The sequence below is a fragment of the Pleurodeles waltl genome, chromosome 7 (assembly GCF_031143425.1).
Source record: "Pleurodeles waltl isolate 20211129_DDA chromosome 7, aPleWal1.hap1.20221129, whole genome shotgun sequence".
Lineage (NCBI taxonomy): Eukaryota > Metazoa > Chordata > Amphibia > Caudata > Salamandridae > Pleurodeles > Pleurodeles waltl.
The window spans coordinates 632,950,923-632,974,018 of record NC_090446.1 but is presented as its reverse complement, the minus strand read 5'-3'; the positions used below and the strand labels follow the sequence as shown (position 1 = coordinate 632,974,018).

The window sequence follows — 23,096 nt, the reverse complement described above, 5'->3', positions numbered from 1 at the left end:
ACAGCAATGTAGGTATATTATGCATGCTTAATACAGATGGCCCTTCTGAGAAAACTAGGCTTTTTGCAGATGTCCCCTCACGTTTTTCCCTCATTTTGACTGATACTGGTGTTTTCTGACTCTGATTGTGTCCTGGGCTCTACTAACCAGGGCTAGTGCTCTGTTTAAAAGGTATATGATAATTAGGTGTTATTACAATTGGTATTGGTCTGGCGTGTGCGGGGGGCTCGGGCCAACTACAGCGTCTATACTGCTTCACAGCAGGGGCCGCAGCTTGTACCAATTTGGCACTATCAGGTGCATTAATAGCTGACAGTATCCTGCTGCATGGGTCACCTGGAGTGTGCTGGGGTCCAGAGCCAACTACAGCGTCCATACTGCTTCGCAGCAGGAGCCGCTGCTTGCACCAATTTGGTCCAATCGGGCACATTAATACCTGACAGTATCCTGCTGCGCGGGACACGTGTGGGGCACACCGGGCCAAACCTGGGCCAAGAACAGGCCCGTCAGCACCTGTTAGCAACAGAAAGAAGCAATGTAGGGCCACCCACCTTAGCACTTTGGTCGGACCTGCCATTTCTCGCCAGAAATGTTTTTAGTTGACCATTTCAGTGATTGGTTTTATTGTGGCTTTATACTCTTCCACTGGCTGGGGCTCTCATTTACAGAAACAGTGATGGCTAAAAACATTTGTTTGTCCAGGCCTGATAACTACTACTACCATAGTTTGCAAAATTACTGGATGGTGGGGCCCCTGTGCATTATGTTTTTGCAATTTGGCCTGGATTGAACAAGGCAGGGTGGACTGAGATGGCGACTGTGTCATTATCAATTTTAGATCCATGTCCCTGGCAAAATGTGTCGTCTTTGGTGAGCATCTAGATAGGTTCTGTATAGAGGTCCTTCCTTAGGTTACTTTTATCGATCCCTGGCCACCCAAAACTACACCCTCACCCATTTGGCTCTTGCTGAATGATGAGAGGAAATTTCCCCTGTGCCCAGACTGTCTTATGGACCGCAGGATACACTATTGGCAGCTCCAATGCAGAATTACATTGATATACTAGACGGGGTCAATTGACTACCCAGGAAAAGGACCAAGGACCCTATTGTCTCCATTGAAAGTGGGGCAGTGGGGTCTAATTCCGTGCCTCAGTGTTTGTGGGCTGATGTTAGTAGTATCCCAATAGCCAGGATGGGTAATCCCAGTCAGTAAGGTGTAACTAATAGTTCCATCTACACGGTCAGTCCTTGTCCACTAAGCCAGGATATACAGACAAAGGTTGATAGCTCCAGTGGTGATATTAAAGTGTCAGCCAATCACCCAGTGTTCTCTAGTCAGGGCGAAGTCCCCCAAGATGAAGCTGGGGCAAAGGGCGAACTTGACACTCCCACAATGCTGACTGAATCCAGCTATGGCAAGGTATTAGTGGAAGGATCTAAGTTTGTCAAGGTTTTGTCATGGAATGTAGCCTGTTTAAAGGGGAAACTCGAAAACACTGACTGGGCTGCTTTTGCAACCCAGTATGACATTTGTATGTTTCAAGAGATGTAGTTCACAACTGAACTAGAGTTCCAAGGGAATGCATCTATTCCAAAGTTGCTAAGAGCAGTGTCAGGGGAAGGAGAAGACCAACTAGAGGTCTACAGTCATGGGTGGCTTCACATCTGGGCTGTTTGGTTAGGCATGTGGAAACAACTAGTGATTACGTTTTATGCTTTCTGTCCTATTTCCTGATGCTAGTGAACTGTATTTGGCCAATGTGTATTCTAAACCTGTTAGTACAGGTTGTGAGTCTTTGGTGATACGTTATCTTGCTGACTTTCCCTCTACCCTGCAGAGGGGCCTACATAATACTTGACGGTGATTTTAATTGTTTCTTTGAACCATTGAGCACTTTCACCAATGGTTTTGTCTATGAGGAAGATAAGGTATGGGGAATTCCCATGTTGACGATTGATCCAATCAAGAAATAGACACCATTGGTGCTCCAAATTATTATATTGAACCATTCTATTCGAGCTTGCAATGGGCGATCTAAAGCAGATAAGTGTGGGTCTCATACATTCAATCGTCTGGTGTGTACTTCTTCTATTGATTATATCTGTGTGGATGTCATGTTATGTGCGGATGTCATTGACATGGAAGGCATGATAGTGACCATAATGCTTTGTCCCTTGAATTGGGGACTTCGCTTATCGGGGCTAATGATGGGGGCCCTTCTGGGTTGGATCGGTGGATAGTCCTGGAGCCTAGTAGGCACAGAGTCAAATGGGAGGAGCCCACCCGGTCCCCTGAATCTGTCGAGAAGTTTTATAGGGTTATAGGCCTGGCTCTATAAAAAATGGAGAAGTGGTTAGATTTGGCAGAGAAATCGAAACTCTGGTGTGGGATCTTGGCCACACACCAAGAACTAGTGGAGCAATTAAAAAACTATTCCAAAAGAGCTTTCTCGGGGGAGCCCAAGTAAAATCTCCACCGGGTGGCACACTAAATAGTGTCGCATGGACAGAACTGAACTGTGAAAGGTCATTAAATCAGAGAATGCATTGTGGCTTCAATCCGCCAGGAGTAATTCAAACAGTGCCTATCTTCCGCTAAGAAAGTTTGGGAAAAACTTAAGTGGGAGGCCTTCAATGGGGCACTCAAACATAAAGATTTTAGTATATTCTGGCAAGTGGTTAACTCAGGGTCTCCAGGGTCCTCAGGAGTAATAGCGCACAACCTCTTGCCAAATAGCAGTCCACCCGTTTTAGTTCCCTGTTTGATTTACATATAGGGGACAAGGCTGTGGCGGGTCTTAGTTTCTGTGAATCTCCTGGCCCCTATGGCGTTGTAGCATATCCCATGATCACTGTGGACTAGGTGGATGCCATCAAACTGATAGCTCCTAGAAAGGCCCCTGGACATGACAGAATCCCAGGAGATTTATATCATTCGGTGCCAGAAATTTGGATCTCTTACCGCACAGTTTTTTTCAATGCGATTCTGAAGGGCATGCCCTCTCCTGTGTCCTGGGCAGGTGCTGAAATAATCCTGATCTATAAGAAAGGTTCCCACATTCTCCAAGCAAATTACAGGCTGATCAGTTTAATCGACATGATGCAAAAATGTTTTGAACATGTGATCTTAGGAAGATTACATGAATGGATGGATGATAATAGTGTCCTCAGTCCCCTACAGGCAGGTTTAGGTAGTCTAATTCTACTATAGACCAAATATTTTGCCTTCAGCCCTTTTATTGGAAGACAGTAGTCCTGGAGGGCTCTAGCCTTTATTTAATATTCGTCGACTTACGGGCAGCCTTTGATTTGATCCCTAGAGAATCCTTGTGGCAGGTTCTAGGAGATATGGGGGTTCCTGGATATCTTTCTAACATCATCCATGAGGAGAACTTTGTGCAAGTTCAATTTGGCAAGTTCATGAAACGTACAGACCAATTCCCTGTAAGATAGGGTGTGAGGCAGGGTTGTGTCTAGGCCCCTACATTATGATTTTTGTATCTTAATGATTGTATGGATTCATTCAACAATGTTACCAATGATGCACAGAGGCTAGCTTCAAATAAGATTTCTGCATTAATGTTTGCAGACGACCCCCTTCTTTTGTCCAGGACATTGATGGACCTTCAAAGGACTCTTGACTGCTTTAACGATTCTGGAGATCAATATTAGCAAAACCAAGTACATGGTCTTCAATCCAACTCCAGCCACTCGCCCAGGCCTGATGCTAAAGGGGGTTTCTTTGGAGAGAGTGAAGACTTTTGAATACTCGTGGGTATTACTTGTGAATTGCATTGGTTGGTCCCTACACATTTATGGGCAAAATCTTAGACTGGCCCAGTTCACAGGCAGCTTGGCAAGGGCATTTAAAGACTATTTTTCAAACCTGTTAGCCCTGTGGTGGAAATATACAGAAAGCAAGCATTGGGGCGGTCTTGCATGGGGCTAAACTTTGGGGACACAAAGCAGGAACTGGGATACAAAAGCTTGAGAATGGTTTTCTTAGGCAGCTATTAAGCCTTCCATCAAGCAGACCCCTAATTCCATTGAGCTTTGATAAGGGAATAAGACCAATTACTAAAGATCTGGGGCTCAGACCTCTACTCTTTTGGAGGCGACTTTGGGCCACCCCAGAATTAGAATCATATAAGTGATGATTGGGAGAAATGATGAGCCTTCCGGGGGCTAGGAACCTGCCCTGGTTGTGTTATAGTAGGGATACCCTGGCCAAGTTGGGCAAGTCCAGGTTGTGGGAGGATCCCGCAGTGGGTTGCCAGTCACTGTCTAAAAGAGAACTTGTAGTTTCTTTCAAGCATCTTAAATTGTCTATGATCCTAAAGAACAGTTCCTTGGGCCCATTCATCCAAAGATTCTTAGAGTTCAAGGGCCACTATGGTCATGAATCTTTTTTAGATGAGATTCACCCACCATTGGCAAGTAAACTGTTTGTACAGTTCAGGCCCAGTTCATTGCCCTTACGTGTGTTTACTAGTAAGTGGAGGAGAGGCAATAATTCTCAGGATTCGACCTGTCTTGTTTGTGGGACAGGTAAGGAGTCTTAGACCTATGTCTTTTTCTTTTGCAAAACCTATGCCCACTCAAGAAAAAAGTGTCTGCTTCCAATTTGTAGGCTTCTGGGTATGAGGCAATATGCATAGTTACTCTGAATTTTAAAAACCAATGCCTAGCAACCAACTGTTTTCTCAATTGCAAGATTCGTATTCACTTCATGGTGTATTTATGAAAAGCATTTGCAGTTGACAAACCCTGACTAATGCCCTGAATTTTGAACAGTGTTGCACTTCTTACCCAAAGAACCAAAGGAGCATTTCGTCAATCAATTTTTATCTTAATCATGTTTTATATGTTTGTGTACAGTATTGCATTTTGTATTAAATGGAGATGGAATGCCGTACAATTCAAATCCAATCATGTTCCATATGTATATTTTAAGTATATATTTATTGATTTTATAATGTGCTTTTATGGCTGCCAGCCGCAATAAAGTATTTTTGACTGACTGACTGATGTTTCCAACCTACCTGTAAGTCCCTAGTATATGGTAGGGTACGTAGGCTTAGAGGCCCAGTAGTTTTAATGTACTTAAGCGTGCACTGCTGTGTTGCCTGCTGTCATTTTAAAAGCCAGCACTGATTTGCAGGCTTCTTTAAAAAAAAAAGTGTTTGGAATTAAAGATACTTCCAAAGTCTTTACATTTAAGCCACCCCTAAGGTCTAGATGCCACAAGGATACAATACCATGTTAAAATAAGAATGGACATTATCTAGGAAGTTTTTTATGCCCTGGTAAGGGAAACACAGCCAATTTCGTTTTTCCTCATTATAGTACATTAACTTCATATGCTAAGATGGGAAGGCTTTATTTAACATTAATAAAGACTACCAAATTACAAGATGCTATGAATCCAGCAACTTGCAAAGGTTCTATTTATTTTACCTATTCGAGGAAAGAAGTTATAGAACTCCTTCCTAAAGTTACCCAATTCAGCCCTTTAGCAGCCTCTTCTGATTGGCCAGCCTTTGACAGGCTGAGCCAAGGTGCCTTAATGAAGTGTGATGTGGCCTAGGCTGAGACAAAGGAGACATCTGGTGGGAGGACTTTTGCTGCCTGCAGATTAGAATAGGGAGGGGCTGGGTAGCCAAAATGGTCTTCAAAGGGGGAAGGACAGTTAGGACAGGACCCAGGCCCATCCCCACTGACTGCATCCCCAGCTAGATTGGAGCCCCTGTAATGAATTAGTAGAAGGGCTGGAAGGGGAGTATAGGGAAATGTTAGCCACACTTGTGGATTGAGTTATCCAGACCTGAACCTCCTGGAAGGAATGTCTCTATTTTGATTTTTGTGGAACAGTGCTTTCTGGGACAAGAAAATGCCACACTTCTAAGTAAGTAGTGGTATCACAAAGGGTCGCTTCCTGCACCCAGTTGGTCAGGGGTTCCCCCCTTCTTGCCAGTCCAGAAACATGGATAAATATGGGAGGGCTGCCCATCAACTCAGATCCCTTCTTGAAGAAATCTGAAGGTGAAAATCTGCCCTGCTGGACCACCGGTCTGCACAAGAGAGGACTGAACTCAAAAGAACTGCACCTGCTGCACACTCCGGGCTTCACAAAAAAAGGACTTTGCCTTACCTCCAAGATTAAGGAGAGGACTCCCTGAAAGCAACGAGTATAAAAGAGCTTCAAGAAGTCAACTGCACCAAGCCTACCAAGAAAAGACCAGCTGACTAGTGTCCTGTGGACTTTTAAGGATTTAACCAAATGCACTGTGGAAATTGTAGTCCCAAACCTCCAAGAGGCAAATCAGAGTGTCTGGGCCCTTGGCTGGTGTTGTGGACCCTCAAAGACCCAAATGAAATATCTGGAGAAGAATGATTACCCTGGACTTCACAAGAGAGGACTGCACTCATAAGGACTGCACCTGATGAACTCACAAGGCTTCACAACAAAAGGACTGAGGATATCTTAAAGGATAAGGTGTGGACTCCCTGATCAGCCAGCAACAGGTAGAAAAGTGCTGGAAGGGCTACCTGCAACATCAACAAGAAAAACAACACCAGCTGGCAAGCATCACGTGGAATTTACTTGGATTTACCATGTGCATTGTAGGAGTTGTAGTCCCAGACCCCAATAGGCAAACTGAAGCTTCTGAACCATTGGCTGGTGCTGTGTACCACTTTCCTTCATGAAGCAACACACTTGACATTAAGTGTAGAAATGTTACATCGCGGGTGGCCTGAACTGTTGACTTTGTCCCAGTCAAGCATGACCTTTTTTAACCCGTTGAGCGCCATTTTCTTCTAAGCACCAGGGGGCATATTTAAACTTTTTGGTGCAAAACTGGGCTAAGGCAGTTTTGCACTAAAAAATTTACCACCGGTTTGCGCCATTCCTGAGCGCCAGCCGGGTGCCATATGTATGGACTGGCACAAGCCGGCGCTAAGGTTGGCTTAGCGTCAACAAAAATGATGCTAGCCGGATGGGTGTGGCAGTGTGGGATTAGGAGGCTGTGCATCAAAAAATTACATTAGGCTGGTTAGCGACCAAAAAAAATGCTGCTGACAAGCCTTGCGTCATTTCCGGGCGCACAACCATCCTAAAACATGACTCCTGTCTTAGAAAAGACAGGACTCATGCCCACCACCCCAGTGGCCAGCACACGGGACAAGTGTCCCCTGGGCTTAGCCTCTGCACCCGGTGCCATGCAGGGGGCCCCTTGTTAGGGTCCCCAATGGCACTTAAAAAAAACCAACAAAAATTACTTACCTATACTTACGTATGTGGGATGGGGTCCCCCATCCTCTGGTCTCCCTCTGGTGTGGATGGGGGTATTCCTGGGGCTTGGGTGGGCACCTGTGGACCCATGCCATGGTGTTTGATCATGGAAATGGGTCCATAGGTTTCCTAGTGCCTGGTCTCACCCAGGTGTTAAATAATGGAGCTAAACAAGCTTAATACCATTATTTGGGTCCGCCTCCCACCCCAGCATCATTTTAGCATGGGGTATAAATATGGCGCTATGGGGATGGCATAATTTTTTGAATGGGAACGCCTACCTTGCACCTTATGCATCTTATCTTGCAAACTCCAATATTTTGGCGCTAGACATGTCTAGCATCAAAATATAAATATTGAGTTAAGTTTGCAATTAATTTGCGTAAAAAAATAACGCAAATTCTGCGCAAATAGAGTATAAATATGCCCATAAGTTTACTTGTGATCTTTAAGAATTCATATATCTGTTTCCCTACATTAGATTTGCTCATTTTGGTGCCATTTTAATAATAAAATATTTGCTACTTTTATCAATTGGTGTTGGATTTTTATTGTGTGTTGTGTCTTACTTATTTAGTGTTTTGGTGATATTGAATGGTTTACACACCTGTCTCCTAAATTAAGCCTGACTGCTCGTGTGCCAAGCTACTAAGTGTTGATCAAGGATTAATTTATTGATAGTTGACTGGACCTTATTTGTGACTGTGGTATTATTACTAGCGGTAGGTACCTACCTGTACCTACTAATACGCTACTTTCCAACAGTCCATAAACATTTAAATACTTCAGAACAACAAAATTGCCTTATAAGTTCAAATAGTAGGCTCAACATGCACTGAACTTTTACCTGCAAGAAAATAAGAAGCTGATTATGGACTACTCCTTTTTATAGTGTTGGTCATGTTTCTTCGTTGTATTTACTTCCTGTCCAGAGGAGCAGGATTGTTGGAAATGTAGTGTGCTTTAAAGGTTTATTTAAGTAAACAGCAGGAAAAGAGACATCATAACAACCGCCCTTTGTCTTGTAATAAAACTCCAGTGCATCTTTTAAAAGATATAGATTGAATCCTGCACACTTTCTGAAAGAATGCCATGCTCCTTTTGAAAACATTCCTATTGCTGTTTCATAAGACCTCAGTATCCTTTAGTGTGGAGTCTTTCACTAATTTCAAACTGTATAAGGAGAATCATCACCTGGCACCTTGACCAGCCAACCACTCAACTCTCAGCACTTGGCCTAGAATACAAGTGGATGGTACAGTGAGAACGTTTTCACAGAACCAGGAAAATACCATTACCCAGGGCTGAGGTATGAACTGGGTGCAGTAAATATCATCTATTCCAAGATTTTCACTTGGAAATGCAGCATAGTATGACGGACTGGTATTTAAAACACACAAGTCCACGCCTCGCCTATTTTCTTGAGCTTTTCCCAGCAATACAATTCAGCAGCCTCTCCTTCAACAATAAAAGTAATTGGTCTCATCTCATCAACAGTAGATTGATTTGGATACCTTGACTGCAATCTATGAGAAGCAGTGCTGCTCTACAGTCATGTATGGGGCTGGTGTGTGGCGGTATAGGGATGTCTCCAAATTACAAACAAAAGAAAATGTTTTTGAGAAGGCTTCTCTCAGTCCCCTATAGCCTGGCAGGCTATTTGTTGCAGACGGAGCTAGACATTTGTCCTTTGGAAGATTGTATTGGCCTGACTCGTATTATGCTGCGGCATTCTGTTTGGACTAAAGAGGAGACTTCTCTTCTAGACCCACTTGGTCTATTTGCAGCGTGCAGGATGATTGCTATGAAATGAGGGTGGAGGGGTACTTCCCCCTAGTTACTACGGACTCTATTGAGCTTTACGTATTGCATCCACTGGAGCTTTACCAAAGGTTCTACTTGGTGAGATTTAGGTTTGGTATTGAAGATTTTCTGGGAGCTTATCCGACTGATGTATATTCTGAGTCTGCCCTAGATCGTTGCCCCTGTGTCTCCCACGCTTTTCAGTCCATGCTGCACTTTGTCTTTTTTTGCACTTCATATTCTGAACCTAGGAAAAAGTTTTTAATACCGTTGCTAAAAAGTTTGAATATCAGCTTTTACAGACTGAAAATATGTTTGATGATTTATAAGTTTATTTCTGCTACTGAAAAACTCAGAGGTTTGGTAGGAAAGTAATTGATATTGCCACTGTATGTTTGCATGTGAAATGCATGCGGGTCTCTAACTGATTTTATAATTTTAATGTTGTACTGTCTTTTATGGTTTTTACTGAATAAAGATTGACTGACCAACATTTCAGCAGGTTTGAACTCTGTTAGAGAAATAGTCAAATGCTGTTTCCGTATGGAAAGCAATTAAACAGAGTTCATTCCTAGCCCTAGGACTTACCTGTGCACCTGCTTCAGCACCTTGAAGCCCCTGCATGGCTCCTCTCCTGAACACACTCTCACTTACTCTCTAAATGTATCTCTGTCTATGTCTGTGCCCTTTATTTTTTATGTCCTGCTTTGTTTCTTTCCTGATTCTACCCATTGCTCTGTTTTCTGCACTGTTTGTATCAATTCTGTTCCTCTTTTCCTCCTTTCTCTGCCCTGATTTAATATTTTTTGCTCCATTTTTCGGACCTGATTTAATCTATTTTTTTCCTTGTTGCTCTGTTTATGCACTGTTTTTACCAATTCGGTGGTGCGTTTTGCTTTGTGCTCTAATGTGGCTCCCTCTGTTTTATGCCTTGTTGCTCCATTTCTTCTCTTTTCTACCCATCTTGTGCCTCTCTTGCTCCACAATCTGAACTGTTTTACTGTCCTATGTACCTTGTAGCAGCATACCTGCAACCAGTTTTGTGCTTCTTTTTGCCCAGTTTGTCTATTACTCTATCTCTTAACTTTCCACCCTTTCCCTCCCCCACAGCAGTCCTCATGTGTTTCCTGCTCACCCTCTTCCGACCTCATGCGTCCCCTCAGCCCCTTCCACCTCCCCTGTGCTCCTCTGCCCCCTCAGGACCTCATTAATGGTGTTCACAGTGCAGATGCACGCAGACAGCATACAAGAGAGCTGCTCATCAGGCATGCCGCTGGTTCACTGAAGGCACATGAAAGGGGAGCCATGCTTGGACCTTGCTCAGTGCCAAGAACCTGGTCCTGCTCCCACCCTCTGCTACCCTACTGCAACCTTTCTCAGTCTCAACCTTGGCTGCTGCTCAACACCCTGCTGCCACACTGCACCTCACAGCACAGAGGGAGCATTCTCTGTGCATCATACAAATTCTTCTGCACTCTACTTCACCTCCTAGTCATGTTCTCATACTTCCAGCACTCAACACTCTTCATCCTCACTTGTACTTAGACCTACCACTTCCCAAAACAGTACCCTGAATGCTCATGCATGATGCTGAACAGCCACTACCTTATCAAATACATCAGAGATCTGGGACCAGCTGCCTGACCTAATGCTGGGCCTCCTAATCCTGAGGGAAACATAGGTAAACCTAGCTAATGCACTGGACATTGAGAGAGTCATACCCAAGGCCACAAGATTGTGAGGCAGGACCTGCAGCACAAGCTCAGGAGACAGAGTTGCCATCATATTCAATAACATCATCAGATGCACCACATCCACATTCACCAACTACATGAAAGATCTCAGAATGTATGTCGCAACAACGCATGCTGGAACCGCGCATGTCTGAACAACATGGTCAGAACAACGACTGCATTGTTACCACTAATGCCTTTACCATGAATGCCTTAACAACAATTTTTCGTTGTAAAGGCATTCCTGGTAAAGGCATTAGTGAACGGAATGCATGGTCCCAGCATGCGACACCACTGGCCCCCCCACCCCTGCCCCTAAAATTACCCCGACCCCCCACCCCTGCCCCTAAAACCTAAAACCAACCCAACCACCAACCCTAAAATTACCCAGACCCCCCACCCCTGCCCATAAAACCTAAAACCACCCCAAACCCCCACCCCGCCCCTAAAATTACTGCAATCCTCACCCCACCCCTAAAACCTAAATCCACCCCAACTCCCCACCCGCCCCTAAAATTACTGCGACCCCCCCCCACCACTGCCTCTAAAACCTAAACTACTCCACCCCGCCCCTAAAACTAAAAATACCCTGAGCCCCCTCTCCACCCCTAAACCTAAACCACCCCTACCTCCCCACCCCCGGCCCTAAAACTAAAAATGCCCCGACCCTCCCTCCCCTGCCCCTAAACCTAAACCACCCCATCCCCAAAAACTAAAAATACCCCGACCCCCATCCCAGCCCCTAAAACAAAAAATACCCGACTACCACTCCCCCAGCCCTAAACCTCCCCAACCCCCAGCCACTAAAACTAAAAATACCCGACCCCCACCTCTAAAACCAGAAATACCTCGACCCCCCACCCCGCCCCTAAAACTAAAAATGTACCGACCCCCTCCCCGCCCCTAAACCACCGCGACCCCCTAAAACTAAAAACACCCCGACCCCACCTCCCCCAATCCTAAACCACCCCAACCCTATAACTAAAAATATGCCAACCCCCCTCCCCTGCCCCTAAACCACCCGACCCTCCAGCCCAAAGACTAAAAATACCCCGACCCCCCACCCTGCCCCTAAAACTAAAAATACCCCAACCCCCCACCCCTAAAACAGCCCCAGTCCCAGCCCACTTACCTGATCGTCTCATCCTCCTCAGCCGACTCCCTTTTTCTGTGCCTTAGCCACAGGTGTGTGGTTCAGCACATGTGTGGTTAAGGCACCGAACAAGGAAGTCGTGGTTAACGAAAGCATTGTTCCACTTTCGTTGTCCATGACTTCGTTGTTTGGGAGTCGTGGTTAAAGCTGCTTCCCAAGATCTCACATTCTAACTATAACTACACATCACAGTTGTGGTAGGTTTAGCAGTGAGGATAGAGCAGGGAAAGGAATTCTAAGTAGTAGCTCTGATGTCATTTATGATGTCAAGTTGGAATGTGAAGCAGTGAGGATTCTGTTGGAGAAGAGCTGTGGATGAGAAGCTGCATTGCCGTGTTGTGGATAAGGTACTTCAAATAAAGAACCATCAATCAAATCATTGGACTACTTCTTCATTACATTTGGCGACGAAGGTGAGCTGGATTGAAGTACCTTAACACCAGGATGTAAGAACTTTTATTTATGAAATTTCTACCTCGCTTGGCTTCCTCGTTTCCTTTTAAAACTGGACTTGAAACTGGAAATTAAATCAGTGGTGATTGTCGGCTTTCAACCAATTTTCATACTTCTCTGGCACCGTTTTGAATTTAATTTTATGTTATTCTGCTTTGTACAAACTATTTTTTTTTAATGTGGTTAACGCGTGAAAATAATTTTCCGAATTATACTTGTGCTTCAAGTACTTGTTAAATCCTTCTCATACTTATTCTACCTTTTCAAGAACATCTTTTCAAAATATAAAGGGGACAAAATATATCTAGTTTCTTTGGTACTAATCCGTTGTATTTGTTTAACATCGTGTTGCAGTTGAATTGCTGTCACGCGCTATAAATTTACAGCTGCTCGAGCTTAACTGAATGCTTTGCGCGTGCTGTATGAAACGTGTTAGTTTCATTTACTCGCACGCCTACGTACAATTTAATATTTAGCGCATGTAAGCTTGGCGTGTGTGGCTGGAAACGCGTTGTTTTATTTCAAACGAACAAGTTGATCTTTAGCGCTTATTACTCGCGCTGTTACACGTGTTTTGGCAACATTTAAACAATATTTTAACTTCGCTCAAGCTCTCTAACGTGTTGTTTTACTTCACGCCGACGAACAATTGTATCCTTGGCGTGTGGTGCCATAAACAATTTGTTGCAGGCGTTTTGGCAACATTTGAAGTTATGTTTTAACAACGCTCTCTTTCTAAAATATGAAGGCTAACTAATCAATGAACACTACTGTGAAAATGAATCTAATGCTTTGAATATACATAAAGACTGCAACTGCATAAAAAATTAAACAGGAATAAATAACAATTTGGACAATGCAGAATATCTCACCACCACCTTTTTTTCTAACGGTGCCAGGGGAACCACTTATCAAGTGGTCTAAATGGAAGAAAACATTTCTTCATTATTCAAGAGTATGTGGAACAAATTTATCTAACGAAAGGAAAATAGACCTCCTTATGCACTGTTTGGGATGTGAAGGTCAAGAAATTTTTGAAACCCTTCCTGATACTGGTGATGAAGATACTGATTTAAACGAATTTGAGCTATGCTTAAAGAAATTAGATTTACATTTTCTTCCAAAAGTAAGCACAATTTTAGAAAGATACCATTTCGGTATGAGGGAGCAAAAACCTGGAGAAACGATTGAGGAATATATTACGGCATTGAGGAAACTTGCTTTGACGTGTAAGTTTGGGGTAACATTAGAGGAACGTATCAGAGATCAGTTCATGTTAAGATGCTCAAGTGATAAGATTCGAGAAGAACTTTGGAGTAAGGATGATCCCCCTCTCCATTAAGTTGTTGCATTGGCCAAAAGAGTGGAGCACACTTTGACTTGGGTAGAGGAATTAGAAAAAGGAAGGGACTTATCAGTGAACAAAAGTTCGATGAAAAAAGAGTTTTCCAAAAAAGAAGGTGATTGTGAGAAACATGAAGAAAAAAGTCAACAAGAACAATGGTCTAAATACAAGGACATGAGATGTTACCGGTGTGGAAATTTATGTCATTGTGCGTCTTACAAAAAATGTCTGGCCATCCATATGATTTGTAGACTGTGTAACAGGAAAGGCCATTTTGCAAAGTGTTGTAGGTCATCTAAAAGTCAAACATCGATCAAAATGGTGGAGGACTGCATCCTGTCAGTGTCTACTCCGTCTCAAAAGAAAATTTACTCGAAGGATATAATTTCAATTCTAGGAATATCTACTGAATTATTATTTGATTCTGGAGCCTGGTTAACTCTGTTATCTAGTGATATATTTGATGAACAATTCAGCCATTTAATACAACTAAAAGAACCTGATGTGGTTCCAGGTGCCTATGGTGGAATGACTATTGACTTAAGAGGGTATTTTGAGTCAGAAATAACATTTAAAACTAACACCATATTTGGAAAAATCTATGTTCCTGTAAAAGGAGATAGTGTTTTGAGTTGGCCACATCAAAAAGACTTAAAAGTCCTTTTGGATCCTAATTCGTCTACCCCTGTCATGTTGAAAGATGAACTAGAAAAAAATCTTCAAAACATCTGCACTGTTACTTCTAATAATTCCAACTTTCCAGAACTTGTAAAGGAATATAGTGAAGTGTTCAGTGATAAACTTGGTTGCTTAAAACATTACGTTCATCGTATCAAAGTAAAAAAAGGATCAGTACCCATTGTGGCCAAAGTGAGACAAATTCCTATCTCAATGAAAAATGATGTCGAGAAAGAAATAAAGAGATTGTGTGATGATGATATTATTGAGCCTGTAGAAGCTTCGGAATGGGTTTCACCGATTGTAGTGGCTCGGAAACAGTCAGGAGACATCCGTTTGTGTGTTGATCTGAGAAATTTGAACAAATGTGTGATCACAGACCAGTTTCCTTTGCCAAATATAACAGAAATGGTCACGTTGTTACATGGATCGAAGTTTTTCAGCAAGTTAGACTTGACGTCAGCATACCATCAGGTTGAACTGCATGAGGACTCAAAGGACTTTACAACTTTCATCACCCCTTTTGGTACTTACAGATTTAAAAGGATGCCTTTCGGTCTTGTATCTGCAGCAGCAGTATTTGAACTTGTCATGCACCAATTGTTCGGGACTGAACCGGTAGTTAAGTTCTATCAGGATGACATTCTGATACATGGTCAATCAGAGGAAGAACATGAAATGAGAGTCCGGAGAGTTCTGACCATTTTGAGAGAACATGGTCTAACTTTAAAACTTAACAAATGCTCTTTAGGCAGAACCGAGATTGACTATTTGGGCCACAATATTTCTTCACGTGGTGTACATCCTAAGAAAGATCTGGTGGAGAACGTTCTGAAACTGAGAGATCCGGAAAAGAAAGAAGAACTTATGTCCTTTCTTGGGATGATTGAATTTCATGCAAAATTTCTTCCTAATTTAGCATCCAAAACTGTGCACATGCGTAACTTGCTTAGGAAGGGGTGTGACTATGTGTGGTGTGATGCTTGTAAAGCAGAATTCGAAAACATTAAGAAAGAGTTATCTAATCTTTTGATCCTAGTAAAGACAGTGTGGTAATGACTGATGCCAGCATGAAAGGTCTTGGGGCGGTCCTATTACAAGAAACAAAGGCGGGTGTACATGAGCCCATTGTTTATTGTTCTAGAACATTACGAGGTGCAGAGATCAACTATTCTACTATAGAGAAGAAAGCCTTGTGTGTTTATTGGGCGATCAACAAACGTAAACATTTTCTATGGGGGAGGTCATTTTGAATTTTCACTGATCATAAACCTCTCGTAGAAGTGTTTTCGAAAAAGGGTCTCGATACCATTTCCAGCAGAATTAGTAGGTGGGTAGTTGGATTGCAGGAATTTGTTTTTGATGTGCATTATGTTCCGGGTTCAACTAACAGGATAGCGGATTGTTTGTCAAGACTCAGTAGAGAAACAGAAAGTTGTGAGGGTAAGATAAAGGATGATGTAGTAAGTGTTTGTAGTGTAACTGAAGGCATAATTGGACGTGATGAATGGATTAAGGCGGTAAGAGAAGATTCTACTCTGCAGAGTGTGTGTTGTTGTCTCAGTGAGGGTTGGAACAAGAATACTAAAAGTGAAAAGGAATTGGAAAGTTTTTGGAAAATAAAAGAGGAACTCTCAGTGGAAGATAGCGTTCTTTTGCGTGGGTCAAGACTAGTGGTTCCTTCAAGTTTGAGAGAAAAAATTGTGGAGTTGGGACATGAGGGGCATCAGGGAATGAGTAAAACAAAAGCGAGAATTTGTCTCAATTATTGGTGGCCAGGCATGGACATAATGATTGAGAGGAAAATCAGAGAGTGTATTGACTGTTGCAACAGTGATAAGATATATAAAGTCAGGGTACCACCTATGGAAATTCGAGAAACTTCGCAGAAACCTTGGGATGGTATTGCAGTTGATATTGTTGGACCCATACCTATGAAAGGTGGATGTAATTATATTCTGGTTGTGATAGATCAATTCTCCAGGTGGGCTGAATTGTGTATCAGCAGTAGTTTAGAGACTCAGAGAATATTGGATTTTTTGAGTGAGATCTTTAGTCGTGAAGGATTTCTGAATGCTATTGTAACGGATAATAGTCCCCAATTTGTGTCATGCGAAATGGAAAAGTATCTAAAAGAGAGGGGTATAAAACACAAGAGATGTTCCTTATATCATCCTCAAGGGAATGGAACAGTTGAAAGGTTTAACAAAAGTGTGAAAGAGTGTATACAGTTAGAGATAGCAGCAAATAGAAATCGGAAGGATGGTTGAAAAGTTTTCTACAAGCATACAGGGTTACACCTCATACCACTACAGGTAAAGTTGCTTTCGAATTGTTTAGAGGAAGGAAAGCTAATACTTTATTAGCACCAGGATGGGTGTTTTGGGGTAAGAATGATTGTGTAACTTGGTGTGACAAGAAGGAGAAAGAAGAACAAGAAAGGAAGTGTGTTCAGAAAAGGAAAGAATATTTTGATGACAGAAGGAACACAAGTGTGATTGATGTGAAAGTTGGTGATGAAATTTTAGTAAAACAACCCCTACTGCGTAAAAATGGAAGCAAATTCTTTGGTCCGTTTAAAGTAAGAAAGCTTTTTAGGAATGCTGTAAAGGTCGATGATGGGAGAGTATGGAATCTCAATCGTATTGTTATTTCTAAGAAAAAGTGATGTTGTAATATTCATTTTAGTCTTTGCTCTTAGTTCTTTTGTTTATTTCTTCCTTTTTATTTTATTTTTATTTTCTTAGTTTTTTGTGTTGTTTGTTTTAATTGTTAAAAGGGAAGATGTGTGGTAGGTTTAGCAGTGAGGATAGAGCAGGGAAAGGAATTCTAAGTAGTAGCTCTGATGTAATTTATGATGTCAAGTTGGAATGTGAAGCGGTGAGGATTCTGTTGGAGAAGAGCTGTGGATGAGAAGCTGCATTGCCGTGTTGTCGATAAGGTACATCAAATAAAGAACCATCAATCAAATCATTGGACTACTTCTTCATTACAACAGTGAACTTCAGTCTACATGGGAGCCTTGTTTACAGACTACCAGGACCCCCTCACCTACTTTGCTAGTAAGATCAATCAATCCAGCACCTTCATCCTCCTCAAAGACTAAAATTTCCACATGCAGGACCACCCTGATCCAAACTTAGTCATAATCTAGAAAAACCTCAGCCTCATGCAACATGTCCCCGGATCCACCCACACTGCTTGGCATCTCTTAGACTTGATATCCACCGCCTTTAGCTTCATCACAGTCTACAAGCCATCACCTATCACCTGGTCAGACCAGGCTCTTGTCAGTTTCTATATACCTGTTCTGCAACACCACAGACCCACCGCCATTGGACCTGCATGCTGCAGCAGAAAAAACATCCCAGAGGAGGGCTGGACCTCCATGTTCTCTGCGCAATAGCTCTGGCACTATTGCAACCTGACGAAAGCCACTTAGAATTCAACTGCTGAATCACCACATTCATTGCCACCCTGGCTCCCCTCAAGCTCAAATGGAAGGAGCCCAACCTCAATCGATCTGTTACACAGAACTCACGCTGATGAAATGGCACTGCAATCAACAAGTGGAGAATGAGCCAAGAGGCCACAAAAAAGACATGTTCAAATCCACCCAGAAACGTTACCACCAGCAAATCAGAAACACTAAGCTCACAGCACTCTTGGGCCACAATAATGCCTGCACCAACAGAAGCAAGGAAATGTTTGCCATAGTCAAAGACCTTACTTCACCTAATGCCACCTCCAGCACAATTACCACCTCCCTCGCAGGATCTTTGCAACAAACTCTCTGAATTTATCTGCAACAAAATTACCTCCAAATAAGGCAACTTTGACTCTCAATCAGGCCCCTTCTCCTGCAGCTCAACTCCCTATTGCACTGAAGGATGGACCCTGATGATAAGACCCATCATCACTACAAATGAGATTGCTACCATGAACACCATCCACTCAGGAGCTCCATCGGACCCCTGCCATCATCAGCAAGTCTCTTACAGCCATCCTCAACACCTCCATCATCTCAGCCCCTTTTCCGGACACCCGGTACCACACCACGGGCCCAGCCACACCGGCCAGCTACAAACCAATCTCCCTCCTACCTCACCCAGGCAAGGTTCTAGAGACCACCTCACAACCATCAGCTTTTCAAAACCATGTAGCCCAGTTTCAGACCCAATCATAGTACCAAAACAACACTCAATGCTGCCACAGATGACATCCTCATGATTCTGAATAAAGGAGAGATTGCATCTATCATCCTCCTGGACCGCTCTGCAGCATTTGACATGGTCTCACACCACATTCTCACAAGTCGACTCCAAAAGATTGGGAACCAATGACCTGCTTTCCTTCTTGACAGGCAGAACACATGTTGTCAGCCTGGCACCATATGGTTCTGAAGCCTGCAAAGTCATCAGAGGAATGCCTCAGGGTTTATCCCTCAGCCCAACTGTCTTTTGTGGATAAAAGACCCCTCTGGCCAAGGGCATCTGCACACATGCCATCAACATCCTCTCCTTTTCCAATGATGCACAACTCATACTCTCCCTCTCGGACAAAACCCCCCACACTGTGAACAAGTTCACTGTGTGCATGTTCTTAAACTGGTTAACTGCCTCAAGCTCCACAGCAACAAGAAAGAAGTAGTTATCCTCAGCAAGAATACTCATCATGGAACTCCACCTGGTCGCCAGTCGACCTCAGACCCACACCTACCCCCAGCACTTACACCATGAACCTCTGGATCATCTTTGACAGCAAGCTGGACATGACTGAAAAAGTCAATGCCATCATGGCATCCTTCTTCCACACCCTGAAGATGTTAAGGAAGGTCTTCAAATTGCTCTCAAGTAATAAATCAGAAAAACAATTACTCATGCCCTCGCGACCAGCAAATCTTGACCATGGGAACACAGTCTCTGTCTGAATCACCAAGCAACTCAACATAAGACTCAGCAGTCAAGGTCAACCTCAACCTTTGCGCAGAACACACACCACATAACACTTCAGGGAGTTCTGCTGGTACCTGATACACAAGCACACTAATTTCAACCTCCTCACAGACACATTTAAGGCACTACACAAGAAAGGCCCTGCCTACCCAAACAGTTGCATCACCTTTCACCAACCAGCTATACACCTCAGCTCTGCCGGGCTCTTTCTTGAAGACATCTCACACATACACACAAACGCATCTGGAGAATGGGCTTTCTTGTACATTGCTCCTAAAGTGTGGAATGACCTCCAACTACACATCAGAGCATCCTCCTCTCTTCTTGAGATTCGCAAGACGTTGAAGACCTGGCTTTTAGGATAAACCCACGGCCCTAGCACAAATAGACTGACACATCTGCTCAGCACCAGCAAAACCACCCTGGGTGATATTGTGCTCTCCAAAAACAAATAACACTAAGGTAACATACAATTTAATCAGGCTTGTTTTCAGACTGTTTGTTGCAGCCAGTACACACTTTGAAATATACCACAGTGTGACAAAAAACAGCCACCCAAATAGAGAGAAACGTGTATTTATAGTACATACATTCTTAAGTACTGTGACCAAGGCTTGAATTTGAGCCAAAACGCTTTGGGTCCTCTGAAGGCTCATTGAAAAATAAAAAAGTTAATTGCCCATAGATCTTCATTGTGCGTTTCTTTCAGTGTGTGATCGCAATTGGTTATGGGTAGCCCGAGCCAACATAAGCACAGTACCTTGTTAAAATAGACAAGCCGGGAAGCTGGTGACTCCATGAGGCACATTCTAAAGCATATTTACAGATGTTTAAAATAAACACCGTATCAACAAAAGTAGGTTTACTGCTAATTATATCCACAGTACATTTGAGGAGACAACCTTCTGAGCCTGTTGCTAGGATTCAATGGAAGAAATCGTTACATATGTGTACGTGATATTTGATTGCAGGGTAGGAGATGTTGGCATTTTCAGTTTGTTCTTTATAACAAAGACCTAAAGAGAATATTTACAAAGTTATCTCTGCTTGTGAATTCAAGACTGCAAACGCCGTCAGAAATAAACGCAGATAACATGTAGGCACTTAGGCAGGTTCGTGCGGTTAGATCAGTTGTGCCTGTGCCTTTTGGCTGCCATTGGCCTCTTTCGCGTGTGGACGCTATGGTACATTAACATTGTTCATTGTACATGTTTTGAATAGTCCTTGTTACGCTCTTGGCAAAAACGTACGTTACCCAGTAGGAAAATATTGTGCACAGTTGCTGAAAGTCAAATATGGCACCAACACATAAGCACAGATAAACACACACAAATGCACACGACTACTGAGGTAGAGTAAGCCTAAAGGGGTCAGTGTTTTCTGTCCTTGGTGCTGACATGCCAACGTAAATGTATACACAAATGTAACTGCTTGAATATGCAGCACGTGCCCCCTCCATGGTGCTGGAAGGCATAGGCACGCATATAGCACGCATAGCTGAAGGCGTGGCCCTTCTCTCAGTTCTAACCTGTCACCTCCATATTCAGCCTAGCACGTGACACTTTGGCTTGTTATTAGCATGTTTTGAAAGTCACTATAACATAACATTGCTTGCACTTCAGCCAGTATAGGCGGCCGCCCACATGGGGAGGAGAGGGAGATGGAGAGGGGGAAGGAAGAGGAGTGGAGGGAGAGAGAAAGAGACAGAGACTGACTCCTCATGCCATGATGACCAGATTGGTCCTCATTGCGTGGGTAAACCCGGTCAAGCTCAGACAGGTACGTTAGGAGGACCGTCCCCGTTTTGTGTTTAGGTAGTTTCAAGCGAGTGCATAATAAAAAGTAAAAGTGCAGTTATATTTGCCTAGGTCTGCTTTACAACCTTCCCTACTATCAAAGCATGCATGGAGTTAGAGTAGTAAATACACACTTCAATACGGTCAGTGGAGGTCCTCATAATTATAGGTACGTCATTGGGGGCATGTGTGTGTGTGTATGTGTGTGTGTGGCGTCACTTACCGTACGTGCTCCCTTCTTCTCTTCCACACACCCAATTCACTTTGGGTTGTTGATGTTTTCTGTAGGATGAAGTTTATTTTCTTTTTTTTTAAACCAGTGAAAAATTTGGAATGTCTTCTCTGGGGCTTATTGAGTACAATTGTGTAGAGTTTCATGGGGACCGGCCCGCGCACACACATGCACTTCTGAATACACCCCCCCCCCCCAGAATTTCCCCCCAGACCTCCCCACCACACACACACAGACCTTCTGAGGTTCATAAGACAGTGCACTGTCCGTGGTGCTGAAAGATACACCTAAGACTCAAAGAGGAGCTTTCACAAAAATGGTGATCCATAAACCCCTAAAGGTAAAGCCCTACAGTACCTCCCAACTGCACAACGCTTCACGTCCAAAGTCTTTTGCTGGTTCAAACCATTTTAGCTAATAATCTAGAATACCAGGGAGATGGTATCGCTCTACAGAGCTCTTCCAGAAATATGATACCGGATAATAATAACTAAAAGAACGTTTTGAAACGCTTCTTCTAAACCAAAATTGTTTTTTTGAAGCAGCGAATCACTGACATTACTATTGCTCAACATAAATGATCGATCAACCGCTTGAGGATGAAAGGCCGAGGTGACCTTGACATGTTACACAGAAGTTTGAACGAAATCTTAAACTTTAACTCAATAAGCAGCCTGGCAGGTTTATAATGGTCTGAGGGGATCATATCCAACCCATCAAGTATAATTCGGATGAAGCAAGTATGATGATTTGCCACCCCTCTGTTTATTTCGAGATTCGGAAGTGTGTTCTGTCCATGGTGCTGAAGGTCAAACTGAGCACTCATGCAAATAAAACTTGTTGAAACTGTATGCGTTTGCTCTGCCCATTGAGTTGACAGGCAGGCAACCAGAAAAACAAGTAAATATTCATTCATGCTTAATTTCAAGGATTAAAAACACGTAACAGATTTATCGTGTAGTCTACACTGCAGTTCAGCCGTCTTCCGACCAGTCTCTCTTCCACGGTGGATGATGCTTTCCGTGCCTTGTCAGTGTTATGAAACACTGTACAACCGCAGTTACCATTATATGTATTTTCACTTTCAGTCATTTGTATATATCACGGTCATTTTACTAGCATGTTGTTTTTTACCATTTGAGATCCTAGACGATGCCGTGTCTGGCTGTGACTGTACCTGTCTGAATTATCGTCACTTCCCGTTTCTTACTTCCCGCGCCGTGTCCTCAGTGGCCCCCACCCCGTCCGTCTCCGCCATTCCATTTGAGCCTTCTCATACCCGTGGTTACCAAGGACGCAGGTGCAAACATCACACACCTCTGTGAGGGCCCAGGGTCACCAACAACACAGGCTCGGCGCCTGCAATAACTGTCAAGCTAATGGACTAGAAAATAATCATAAACACGGGCTATCAGCCGCTGTTATCTTCCTCTTTCAACGTAATTTATGACGTTCCTGTATTATGAATTGCAAGGAAGCGTCCTTATTGTGTATTGATTGCAAAACCTCTCTGTCCCTGTCTTGTGCGAACTTGTGGTGTTTGTACTGTTAATAGAGGTGCGATGGTGAGTGGTAGAAGGCTTTTGAGGGTATTGGAACAGCAGTTGGGATTTCTTCTGTCATCTTTCTTATAATCAAGGTGCTCGGAGTT

General features: G+C 43.2%; 1 protein-coding gene across 4 annotated transcripts in view; it reads left to right on the top strand.

The window, feature by feature from the left end:
• Positions 1-23,096, top strand: part of HTR4 (5-hydroxytryptamine receptor 4) — a 1,500,331-nt gene that overhangs the window by 202,008 nt on the left and 1,275,227 nt on the right. The gene's annotated exons all lie outside the window — the stretch shown is intronic.